The sequence below is a fragment of the Lonchura striata genome, chromosome 1 (assembly GCF_046129695.1).
Source record: "Lonchura striata isolate bLonStr1 chromosome 1, bLonStr1.mat, whole genome shotgun sequence".
NCBI lineage: Eukaryota > Metazoa > Chordata > Aves > Passeriformes > Estrildidae > Lonchura > Lonchura striata.
In genome coordinates, this window is record NC_134603.1 from 35771638 (window position 1) to 35784904 (window position 13267).

Consider the following 13267-nt stretch of genomic DNA (forward strand, 5'->3'; position numbering starts at 1 on the left):
TAGCTGGTGAAATCTCTTGTGATAAAGACAAACATGAATTTTATGGTAATGGATACCAACACAATCTGCAGACTGCTGTAGGGCTCCTGCTTGTGCTTTTTGGTAGAACATTTGCAAGTTCTGAACAGAGCTTTTATTATTTGCACCCTCAGGACATACATGTTAAAGACCAAGCCACTTTGTTTGTCTTCAAATCAGTGTTTTCTTTTCTGCAAGAAGCCCTACAGAAACTCCATATTATTGCATAAAATATGCTTTCCAGACTATGTGTGTGGCTCTAACTTTTTTTTCCTATTCTTAAAAATTCAGAAGCTCCCTCCCTCCCTCCCTCTCTCCCTCCCTCTCTTCCTTCCTTCCTTCCTTCCTTCCTTCCTTCCTTCCTTCCTTCCTTCCTTCCTTCCTTCCTTCCTTCCTTCCTTCCTTCCTTCCTTCCTTCCTTCCTTCCTTCCTTCCTTCCTTCCTTCCTTCCTTCCTTCCTTCCCTTTTTATTCCTCTCTTTATTAGAAAAAACAGAATATCCTCTAGGATACAACAAATTATTCAGTCAAAATAACTGGAGCTATATCCTTAAGCCTGTAATCACCCCGAGTTTGTGTGTTGTGAGATTTATACTGCAGTTCCTTATTACCAAAGAAACAGTTAAAAAGGATTTATGTAGTGTTTGCAGTGTGTGTGTCTGGAATTTCTTCTGTATGTTCCAACTTCTGCACTCTGGTGGCTCCTTGGTCCTTTTTGCATAGGACACTATTTTGAAGTGTAGGCTGAACATTCAATTAAATGCAAATTTTATTCAGGCATTAAAGCAGAATCACATTCATTCATTAAACTCAAATGATGCTTTTATTTAGGAAAATATATCAGCACATGGTAGCACCACATGCTGCTTATAAATAACTATGGTGATCTGGTTGTGCAAAAGTATATAATTTCATTATTAAAGGATTTAAACTCCTTACAAGGTGCATAGTGTCCATGAATGTTTCACTTAATTTGATTACATCCATAGAAAAAGCATTTCACTTACATGGGTAGCAGTGGGTCTCCTGTCTTACAGCACCGTTCTAATGCATTATGATCCCAATCTCACACTTGTAAGTTCTGACTTGGCTGGATGTGTTTAATATTTTGGGTACATAAATGCAGATTTGAGCATTTTGATTTGTTTCTGAATCTAGCCTACCAAACTTCCACATTTTCAAACCACTTCCTTTTCTTAGTTCTTAGTTACCAGAGTGTTACAAAGAAAGGGGTTTGATCTCATGTAGATAGCATAGCATTAATTACCCTGACACTAATTAAACTGCATCAAACAAATACCACCGTGTTCCTCAGGGGGACAACAGAAGGCAGTTTAAAATAATTACTGGAGCTTCATGCATGTGTGAAGTTTTCATTACTCTTAGGACACAAGCAAAAGAGATTTGATATCATTAAAATTCCCCCCTTTAGTGTTTGCAAAAAAATGACTAAAATTTCCTCAGAGCATATTGATGTCTAAATAGTAGTGATTTCAGTTCTTGAAAATAGTAACTTTTCTTTAAGAATTGTAAGCCTGTGAAGCAGGAACAGGTGTTCCAGTCCACATTCTGGTATGATTATGTATTAGCTTATGTTTGTCAGACCATTTCATTAACCACCCACTGCTATCACATATACATATACTTTGTTCTTTCTGAACCATGAAATGAAATGCATATATCTTCACTAATGCTTGCTATCAATGTAAATGAGAAAAGGAGGCTTATTACCAATCACTGCTGCTGTGAAGCACACACCTCTGTACAGTTACAGGTAATAAACATCTTTTCATAAGTAGGAAGCAAGATGTATTGAGTTTTGCATACAGTAAGCAGCAGACGTGCCTTCCACTGTACTCCAGCGTTAATAGATCGCAATTCCCAGACATGTACACATTCAACAAGATGTCCTAAAGCACCTTCCTGAACCAGAAGGTGCTATTCCTCTTCATGCTCATTTATATCTTGCAAATGTTTTGAAACTTCACTGGCCAGTGGTTAAAGGGCATCTTCTCCAAGGAAAATTGGAGAATATTTGTGCCAGTGAGCAAGTGCCAGTTTCTGGATCAGCTGTCACTCATGTCAGAACCACTAGCTTTATAGGTTCTTTGAAAAAATAGATGGAAGAATGATGTCCCTGCATGGGATGGAGGCTTGGACCAGACAGCCTTTGAAACGTCCCTTCCAACCCGTCCCGTTCCATGCGTCTCCACAAACCAAACTGGCAAGCAAAGATGACACTGAGACAGTAAAGGAGGACAGTGCAGATTTCCAAACTGCTGCAAGTTCTGTACTTTGCTCACTTGATCATGCACGAAGCACCACTTTCTGTTTCTCAAGTTGATGAGTGTATGTTCTTTGTATTTCCCAGTGCTCTAAAAGCCACTGAGCCCATTGTACAGGGTCATTTAGCTTCTTGATTTCTAGAGGTCAATAGTTAGTAACCTTCACTGAGGTTAGTACTGATGGCAGGGGCCTATGGTGAAAGGTATGTGAGACAGAAAGCATCTCTAGCTCTGCAGTACTCCTAATATTCTGCATGTGAGTCTTTCTCAAAATTTGATTATGTATAATTTAAATGTATATAGTCATGTATCATAACCTGCTTATTTTCTGGAACATTTGAGGAATGATTTAAAATATTCTATAATGAGAGGTCTGATTATGCTGATGGTTCTCCTTTTTTAAATTACAGTATTGTTTTGATATTACTAAATCTGCTGTCTGCAATATAACAGTGAATTGGGATTGTACAATTGACAGACTAAGTAGAGATGATCACAACTGATTGGAGAGGAAATACAAAATTAATCCAGTTGTAGGATTCTGTGAACCCAACAAACATGCATAGCAGAATACTTTTATTTCTTTGGAGCCAGATGGTTTGTCCTATTTTAAGCTGATAGATTCTTCATGCATTTCTTTTGGATGTCATTGGTTTTAACTGCCAGACAGTATCTACTGTTAGAAGTTTCCTTATTCCTGGATTATTTAAAGAGTATTTTTGGCACATTCAAATGATCATACTGTACACCAAGTTAATTTTTCCTTACACTTAGCTCATACGTGAAAAAAGTGTTTATATAATGAAAAAAACCCTCTAAAATGAACAGTTCTTTTTTTCCTTCTTTTGACATGATGTTGACAGAAGTCGCTTTGATGTAGTTTAGAGTCATGAATTTTCTATCTGTTCTGTTTTTCCTGGGGCTCCATCTATTCAGACATCCTGATCTGTCATTTTGCAACACTTTGTGAAGTGCTTGACAGATAGCGGTTTTGACAAGTGCTGGACATCAGCAGCAATTCAGAATAAGCAGTGTATATTTCTCCAGGTAAAGTGACAAAACGTCTAAAAGCGTAAGAAGAACTGTACAGTCTTCAATCACATTTAATGTTACAAAGCAAGACTTTTTCTGCTTTCTCCATTTGTTCTAGTGATGTGCAGTGGCTCAGACTTGAGTATCTGCTGGAATTTTGGATTGATGATTTTCTCTTTTCCTTTTGTATTTCCTAGTACATGACAAATTTCTTCAATCGGATTAAAAAATGGAAGTGCTTGCTGAGACAGATCCAGAAAATTGCAGCACAGCTGAAATTACATGTAATAATAATTTCCAGTGTCTTCTAGTATTTGACAAAAAATGTATGTGATCAATTATCTCTGCATTTGTTGTTGTTACTTTGTTGGGGTTTGTGGGGATTTTTTTGTAATATCATTTTAATTCTACAAATATAGCATGTATGAAGAACATAATTTAGGAAAACCAGCATTATTGATTAATTATTCTATTTCCTGTTCCACATCCCAAACCCTTTCTTGATGGTGGTTTATATTATATCACCCATAGGTAATCATAGATTACATATTTACATGATGTAGTATATTGAAAATGTAAAACATTTCATATAATTATTCTGCATCTGTATTCACTCAAGAAACAGCTGTTGAAAGTTGAGGGGGATGCAAAATGGCACAGCCTGAAGATGTTCTTGTTCATTCAGCTAACTCCTTTTTGATGTGATACCTACTGGCAGGGTTGTGTGGTGAATTCAACTTCTTTGACAGGCATCAGCCCCACTGACCAGTAGTTTCAGTTTTTATAGTTAGGGGAAAGATGAGAAAAAATATTTCCATAATTTAGATTTTTTTTTTCAGCTGCTGGATCGAAAGCCCCTGCCAACAGCTATCTAAATCAACACCATGCCAACATGTTCTGTAGTCCGAAGGTCACTCAAACATCTGGCCCCACAGTCTTGTTCTTTAAGGTTTGTCACTGGGCAGCATCTGTTTATAGATTCCTTTTCAACCTCTCTTTGATCACTTTGACAGCAAAAAGAAGCTTCTATCACCCTTGATGTGTTAAGATAAAAATATCAGAAACATCAGACCATTGTAAAATTTGGTGCAATTTTGTCTAATACTGTATCTGCGTTTTTAATTTCTTACGTTTGATTTTTTTTTTCTTGGCTGAGTTAGAGGGAATTATGTATTACTTTCTGCTGTTAAGATTAAAAAAATATATTGTCAGAGCTGATATGTTCAGTGGGAATGTGAAAATGACTGCACTAAGCAGGTCTTGCCTAGCTGAGCTTGGTCAGCATTTAAAAAAAAAGTTTGGAAAGTGAGCAGAGCCGGCATATTTAGCTCTGGTCTATTTTGAGTAACATGTTATCTAACTCCCTTTACTATGTCCTGTGTACTCCTACAAAGAGCTACCTGTTTCATAAAGGTTTATATATGCTCTTAAGTGTTTAGATATTTCTCCTGTAAATAGCCATTGGGGATATTGAAATATTATAGCTTCTGTGTTTCCTTTTACTAACTTCCAGTGAATTTTTAGGTCTACTGTTTCCAAACAATTTGCAATTTTTTGCTTTTTTCTAGATAAGAATAACCAAGTTATCTTTTTAAAAAAAAAAAACATTTGGTAGTCTTTGAAAGTGTTCGATCAATGTTATGAACACTACAGAAGTCTGGTTTGCACCATAATGGAAAAGATGTTAGGTTACATGCCTTATGGAATTGTATGGTCCTATCCTCAGCAAAGACATTTTCTTTGATGTGTAATCCAGGGACAGACGCAACTGTAATGTGAACAGATAAAATTATGGGTATGTGAAATTCATTTTTGTTTACGTACCTACAAAGTTTGTGACAAATGATGCAGACAGCCCCAGAGTCCTTTGTTACTCCAGAGAACTGCTTGGTATCAGTTATTCACAACTATCACGTTCAACAGAGGGAGGTCTCTTCATGAGAGCCTTACTAAGTGTTCACATAAAGGACATTGTCCTGTGCATCTGCCATGAAGGGTCACCTCCATTCTGTGGTGGTGGGTTTATGGATATATATTCATTTGTTAGATAAAAATAAGCTGCAAATTAATTTTGTCTTGGCAATGACAGCCAATATGTCACTAAAATTTTTGACCATTATCAGCCAAGAAAATAAAACCTTATGTAGAAATCAACAGCAGATTGATCTTAGTTGGGCTCTGTCTAGCTGTATAAAATGAAATATATGGAGTGGCCCAAGTGAGAGTATCCCCAGTGTTCTCTGAGGTGTAACCATCCTGGGCCTTGGGAGCATGGAGCAGTCTACTCTCAACTGCTGGCAGTGTAACAAGAAAGGGACACCTGAGCAGTGAGGGATGGTACTGCTGGAAGATTGAAGCTTTAGTTGAAAACTCTGTTTTCCACAAGAATACAGGAAAGTCATAAAAGAGTATTAGTGGAGAAGCTAAGTTTGCACCTAACACAGGGGAGAGAAGAAATCTAAAAAGAAGGCGTAGCCTTCTTCCCACCAGAACATCCCACCTCAGGGGTGCTCAGAATGAAGAAGCACCCCCTTGTAAACCATGTCCAGTGGCTGTGAGGGGCAAGTTGACATGGCCACTTGATGAGATTACTTGATGTATGAAAGAAGGGAAAGGTCAGTCTTTAGAGATATTTTTGGGAAGTGACAACATTTTGTTATAATCTAATATGCAAAGAAGGCCAAGTCTAAGACTGTAGATCTGAAATATACAGAGGGTAGGCGCTTCCATAGTAACTGTGAAAGAGATGTAGGCTTTGAATTTAAATTCCAGCTAGCACATTTAATAGTGTACAAACTGTTTTGGATAGATACTTCGGAGTAATTCTGACCAGGATCTTGCTTTTTATTAGAGTGGCCTTGTGAAATGGATCCACTGCACAATCTTACAGTTCACCTATCTGATACTTCATGTAAAGATGCTTTCTTTGCAATTTCTCTTTCTGTATAATCTTTCAAGTTCATTTGAAAGTATGAGCCATACACCTTTTCATGTGCCTTACTGCTTTTAACTGTACGTTGCTCAATCCCCATCATCCTTCCTCCTATAGCTCGCCTTTCCTTTGTAGCAATATTTTATCTATTCTCTTTGTCTGCTTGAAGAAAGCACATTATTGAAGATCTGAATTAGTGAAAACAAGCCTTACCTACAGGATTTGACTCAGGAGATAGCTGAAGGAGATGACCTAAGAAAATAAAGACTGTTCAGTGGGAATTCTGCCTCATAAACTTTTTTAGAACAGCTGCAGATGGTGTCACCTGCAAGAATCAGAAGGTTCAGCCTAGGCTGAGAGAGACAGACATTTTCTGAGAAAATTAAAGCAGGTTTGCATGAGTGAAACCTTGCTGTACCTTCTGAGATCAGTTGTGGAGAGTTGTTCTTCGAGGTGGTGCAGATTTGAGCAGTGGGAGGGCTCCATGTTGGTGCTAATTGAACCAAAAGATGGTACTAGGTAGAAGAGTCCTTATATAACCCACAATTGCTTAGGTTTAAGATGAACATGCAAGTAATTGCACGGAAACTGTCCAGGAATACAAAAACCTGAAAGAAAGAGAAGAATTGGGTAAATTAAATTCCATGTGTAAGGCTCAAATAGGGTTAAAACTTCAATCAAAACTTGAACTGATGAAGTAAAAAGCTAGATAGGAATGAGTTTGTGGAAATAATCATACTGTGAGCAGTGCAGTAGGCACACACGTGAAAGCAGTACAGTTTCAGCACCATGGCTGCAAGATGAGACCTCTGCTTCACTAGTTGCAAAAAAGCTTATATTAGCTTGTGTTTTCTTATCTATTTGTGTTTTCTTATCTACTAACTTCTTATCACAAGTAGATTTTACATAATGTATAAATACAGAATGAACAATCTTGGTCTGGGAGTACATATGAAGACTGTATTCTCTTGTGTCTGCTTCTAGCTTCCTTCCTCTACTCCCCAAATGTGTTTTATTAATATTTTGTGTTTGCCACTTTATGTTTAAAGAAAAAAATAGTCAAGGTGAGACTGCCAGCTCCCAGAGCTGGATTTCTTGTTGGCTCTAGGGCCAGCAGCAGGTGTGTGCCAAGGAGTGCATGGAAGGAGAAGTATGCAAAAACACATGCCTTTTGCCTCTTGCACTTTCTGTGAATCAGAGACTCAGGTTTTCTGGCCTATGAGTAGTATTTTTATAATTTTAAACATTCCATTGATGGATTTTGCTGCATGGTTAGCACTTCAAACTTAATTTCTTCATTAGTTTCCATGGTCACCCTGCCAGACTCTATGTAAAGGCCAGCTCTTAAAAATCTACAAGGCCAGGACCAACCTGGTTTAAGATACTGCTGCCTTGTTCACTGAAGTTCAGCATTTTTCTTACTCTTGTTTTCTGTCTTCTAAAGTCTTTGTGTGACTTCTAAATCTGTTCCTATCTTTTTCAGCTCAACATTCTTCTGTTTCGTTCTTGATTCTGTTCTCCCTTCTTCCTCTGCTTTTACCTTTTTCCCTGTCCAGGAACTCACCTCAGGCAGCTGAGCTCAATTGGCTGGCTGGGAATGTCTGCTGTGCTCTCACACAGTGGAGATGGGATGCTGAGACAGGGTGTTGCAGGCACACCGTGGAGAGAGCCAGTGCAAGCATGTCTCTGGTGGGCCAAGGATATTCTGGTGGTTAGAAAACAGGCATTTTAGTGGGATTATCAGCTTCATTTTTGAGTCAATAAGTGCTTCTAATTAAGGATCACGGGCCTTTAATGTGTCAGTTACATCTTGAAAATGAGATGCTGGCATTATTCAGTGTTGTCTGGGAGCACAACTGGTTTAAAGCCCCTATGAAGACATCCCTGATTCACTGGCTGCAAGACAGATTTGAACTGATGGCTGATGTTTGTTTTCTGTGGTGAAACTTCCCACAGATAGTATTGAAGGCTGAAGAGCCTTTCCAAGGCAGACTGGAATATTTTATGTAAATAAGAAAGCAGACTGATTTCAGTGCAAAAAAGCATATTACAGAAGCTATAGGTATTTTGCCACATTTCTTGCACAAACTGTCGATGCCACCTGTAATTAAAAAGGAAATAATCCCAGCAATTTGAGAAAGTCTTATATGATTAATATCCATTTCCTTGTTGCCTGCTGCAGTGAAAGATAATTGTAAAGACATTTTCAGAAACAGTACAATAATCTTCTCTAACCAAAAGCAAATGTTTAAAAAGTAAGAAAATTGATAATGCAATTAATGATGTAGATATTACAATAATCTAACCTCCTTGATAGAAATTTGGTGCCTAGGGACAGTATTATCCACACATTAAATTGAAATGAACAATAACATCCTTTTTATCATTGCAGGCTAGCACACGACAGATGTAACATAACTGCAGCCCTTGAGAGTTGCCTAGGTTAAGATTTCAGAGCATTTCTTAAAACTCCAGATCTGCTCACAGAAGATCTTTCTCTAAATATCCTAAAAGGTGTTTCAGATAGAAATGTTAAGACTTACCCTAAATGTATTCAAAGGCTTTGCATATAAAATACTTCCAAAGGCTTCCTAATTTCACGTGTGGATTTATATCTAGATGATGGGTTAATGATACTATTATGTCCACCTGCTTTTGAGCTTTAACCTGTGTTTTGAATACATTAGCTCCAAAGGTAAGCATTCACAGAACATGGAGTTTTATTAGTTGTAAATGTTGGATTTCAAACTCAGCCATATTATTTCCAAAACAAATCTCAGTGAAGTAAACAATAAACATAAACACTTAATTTTTAAATGCTAATGTACAAGAAAATAAATAAAAGATATTGTTGGTAATATATATGGGAAATTATACAGAGTTACTGCAAGATGTTTTGCTGAATGTTTTCTTGAAGGACTGTAAACTCTTAACCAATTGGGTATATTGTTATGACTTACATACAATATTTTCCTAATATTATAGATGGCAGTAGAAGCTTAAGATTAAAATACTTATCTGGTATTCAATTAGACACCAACAGGTTGCTTATAATGTAACAAGAAAATGAGTATTTAAAGACATATGAGTTGCCACAGTAAAACAATAATGTACAAGTAGGTAAAATACACCACTGATAGTAAGGAAATGGCAGGAATTTAATTAGCTCAATATAGGTGTATGTAATAATGTGTTATTTGTAATATGAATGTATGCTTTTTTGTTTATTCATTATAAAGGAGAAGGGTCAACATGAGTGTTATTAATAAAAAAAAGGAAACAATGGATCTGTTGCAACTAGTGGAAAAAACCTTTAAATCCTGACATATAGAGGGATAAAAGGACGTTTTTATGTTTGATGTATTGGTTATTGTTTTATTTGTATTTATATATGCATAGATGTATATTTCTCCAATCTTTAGAAGTCTCTACAGCAAACCAGGAAGTTCTGACACGTGATTCTCATTTTTATGGACAATCAATATGCTGTTTGGAGGAGCAGCACTATGTGCCAGGTGGTGCCCTGTTGCTGGGATGCAGAGCAGCAGGGGCTCAGAAGCTGAAGACAGCATAAAGGAATGGAGATTTATTAAATAGTTGTTCTATAAAAACTTTGCTGTACAAATTTGAACTTGATATCTGATTTCTGCTGCCTTCCAGCTGACTTCACCTTGGGGCACGCACAGTATCTCTCCTGGGTTCTGCATCTTCCTAGGAGAAATATGAACTTGCAGGAGCTCCTGTGGGTTTCAGCAGGTATTGCTCAAGGGCCTCTGTGAGTCTTCTTGGTATGAATGGGGCCCAAATTAAAAAAGGGGTAATTTTTTAGCCAAATTTACTCATTTGGAAATTAGCGGGTTAGGTAAATGGCATCAAGCTTGTTCTTAGTTCGTATTTCTGGTCTGCATGTGGCCTGGCCTTGGGCTTGAGTCAAGATGATTTGAACCGAGACCTGTAGCAAGATTGAGCAGTGTGAGCAGAGTTCATGTTTCAGAGAGTGTTGTCCATCAGGTCCATCAGGAGGTCGTCACCTGCAGCAGACAATTCAGAGGGGGCTTCATTTCATGTAATTTTCCTTATAAACACACTTAGAGCAGGAGCTCTTGAAGCCACGCAAGCATCAAATCACATGAAAATAATACTAAAACTAATAACAACTCCCCCCCTAAACAAAACAAAACAAAACCCCACAAACAAACAATGCCTCTCATCCAAATAACAAAAATCCATCTTTAGACATGTAGATCCATAATCTGTGTGTAGCTACACACTTAGTTCTTCTCTGTGGTTTGAATTAAGCATTTGCTTGTGATCTGCAGGGTTTGGAGCCCTGTACTGCATAGTGCCTAAATTTATTGCTGGCATGGTAAGACTGGTATTCTAATGTACGTGTCCTGAATTATGTAATACTGCTGAGCACCCTTTCTAATTTTCTTAATGCTGTGAGTCATTCAGCTTCTGGGCATTAGTTAAGTTGTTACATAGATGATTTCCCTCATAATTATAGAGAGTTTTGCTGCCTTGTTTTTCTCTTTTTCTTTGGCAAACAGGATTGTTTCAGTAGTGGTAATAGGGTTGCCTGTTGCTATTGTGAGTTTAGTCAACTGTGAAGCTGTACTTATGTTTGTTATTACCCTGCAATTTGTTATGAAATTCAGCCTATTAATTATTTCACAAAAATGTAGCTGCTGGACCTGTGGGACATTCCACTTTCTCCTGTTGCTTTACATTTCCATTCATTTTAATGGCAGTTCAGGCACTTTCTTTACATTTATATGTAATTTCCCTTGGCTGTCACTGCCTGCTCCTTCTAGATAGTCCAGTCAATATTTTCCACTGTTGGTTAAATTCATGTTTCCGCTCAGGAGCTGTCAGTGTAACTTCCAATTCCTTATTTCCTCCTCTATGCTATAGTTGAACATTGAGGCATAGAGGCCTGGAGGTCAGGGGTACAACACTTCTGATTCACTGTAGAGTAGCTTTCCAGAATAATACCCATTTTTAAGCACTGAAACACTTGACATGTAACCCTTCTTGGTTGCTACATTTGCCTTAATAGCTCAATTTTTTTTTCCTTTGGCTCTGTTTGGTATTGCAGTGGACTTGTTGGGAAATTAATAGCTATCATGACAGTTTTTATTTTCTAAATGAAACAATGCCCCCTGGTGCTCTAGGATTCAAGAGGTCTGATTTTACAGTCAAAATAAAAATAAAACCAAATAAAATCTTTTCAGACAGATACTTACTGTTCCTAAATCTGCCAGCTTCCACTCAAATGCTGTCACTGTCACTCACAAGGGATGGGGAAGAACACTTGTCAGCGCTAAGCAACAAAGAGAAGTCAGAAGGACAGTAACAGGGAATAAAAGCAAATTACAAAAGAGACAAGTCCATTAGGCTGGTTGAAAGCAAATTACAGAAGAGAAAAATAAAATGAAATACTTAAGAAATAGTCTAATGAAAGAACTGTTGGAGAAATGGAAAATTAAAACTGTCTGCTCAATGAAATGTTAAATCTAGATTGTGATAGAGAAGAAGCAATAATATTAAAAAATGGAAGTATTTTTTTATAAAAAGATTTGATTTAATAAAGGTATTATAGAAGAAAAGGACAAAGAGGTAAGTGTGAAAATTTGCAATGAAGAGCATTAAATTGAAATGGCAAATATAAAAAGAAAGAGAATATGGAAGGTATATATAAGTGCATGAGTGCTACAGGAATTAGTAGAGTAAATGTAATTTGATATTTTCTGTGCATAACAAAACAGATTATGGATGCAGAAATTTAATCCAAAGTACCATCAGAGTTAAAATGTAAGCAAAGCTGATAAGCAATGAAATGAAACAGTTGATCTCTCTTCAGTTGAGCTTGTCACTAGCATTTGATTCTGTAAAAATTAAGATGCTAAATTACAAAATTATTCTTGATGGGCATGGCACTCATGGGAACCTCAAGAATGTTGCTTGTCCTGGTTGCAGACAGCAAACTCCAGCACAGCATGCCTTCCCACAGCCTTGCAGCTGACGGGAACCTCAGCTTTGGAAGACCAATCAATAGAGCAGAGACTGCCATAAATCACCATCTCAGATGGAGTGCAGGGCTATGAACACTACCAGAGCTGTCTAAAAAGCCAAAAGAGACACAAAAAAACCCCCCAACAAATAAAGGCAGAAGAAAGGCAAAGGAAACGACCACTTGCTGCAGCTGCAAGATGTGTAAACAACCTGCTCTCTCAGGGTTTTTTTTTCAGTCACAGGCAAGGATAAAATAGCACAGCTCAGAAGAGGGATGACTGAAATGGCTTTAAGGTAGCTTTATGTTCCCACAGTCCTGGAGCAGCAATGAGTCAGTCAAGTCCCTCACTGTAAGTTAGAATAGCCTGAAGGCTGCTCTAAATCATTCTGGCTGCCAGTGACCCTGCAACAGCAGAGAGGGGCTGCTGGGGCACAGCAAAGTCTTGGCTGCACTTCCCTTCCTTTGGCCATGTCCTCTGGCCCATCCAGAGGAGCTGTTGGGAGGGGGGTGATGGGGGAGGCTGGGGACAAGAAAGGGAAAAGCACAGAAGTGGCTGTGATGCCTGTTCTGCTGGAAGACCCGGGCTTCTGCTGTGGCTGGCAGAGGTCCAGTGGCTGGCTGTGGTCAGAACTGATCCCAGCACAGACAAGAGGAATTTTGTGGCTGGGCCATGAACAGGTGGAGTGGTAGGGTTTGATTTTATTAATCTCATTTTCAAAGGCATTTTTTGAGAGCTCTTCAGATTATATAGAGTCTCTTTTCCCTGGGAATCTCATCTGTTAATGACTGGTTTGTAAGTCCTACACATGTGCAGGTGTTCATATTCTGTGACCACCAATGTAAATTTTGTTAGTGTATCAGTGTTAATGAGATATTATCTCTACCAAGTACTACCTGGCCTAGCAATAGCAGTATTTAAGTTAATACTGCTATGTGGATTTATACCATTGAGTCCAGCTCATGATTTTAATTTGGGTTTTATTTA

General features: G+C 37.9%; 1 protein-coding gene and 1 long non-coding RNA gene across 3 annotated transcripts in view; one reads left to right on the forward strand and one right to left on the reverse strand.

Moving 5' to 3' along the window:
* Positions 1-13267, forward strand: part of CYP7B1 (cytochrome P450 family 7 subfamily B member 1) — a 124888-nt gene that overhangs the window by 73548 nt on the left and 38073 nt on the right. The gene's annotated exons all lie outside the window — the stretch shown is intronic.
* On the reverse strand, positions 3579-7905 carry LOC110484736 (uncharacterized). Its single transcript, XR_002467802.3, has 3 exons — positions 7831-7905; positions 6685-6874; positions 3579-3606 (listed from the first exon to the last, which is right to left on the reverse strand). It is a non-coding gene; the product is annotated as an uncharacterized LOC110484736 (long non-coding RNA).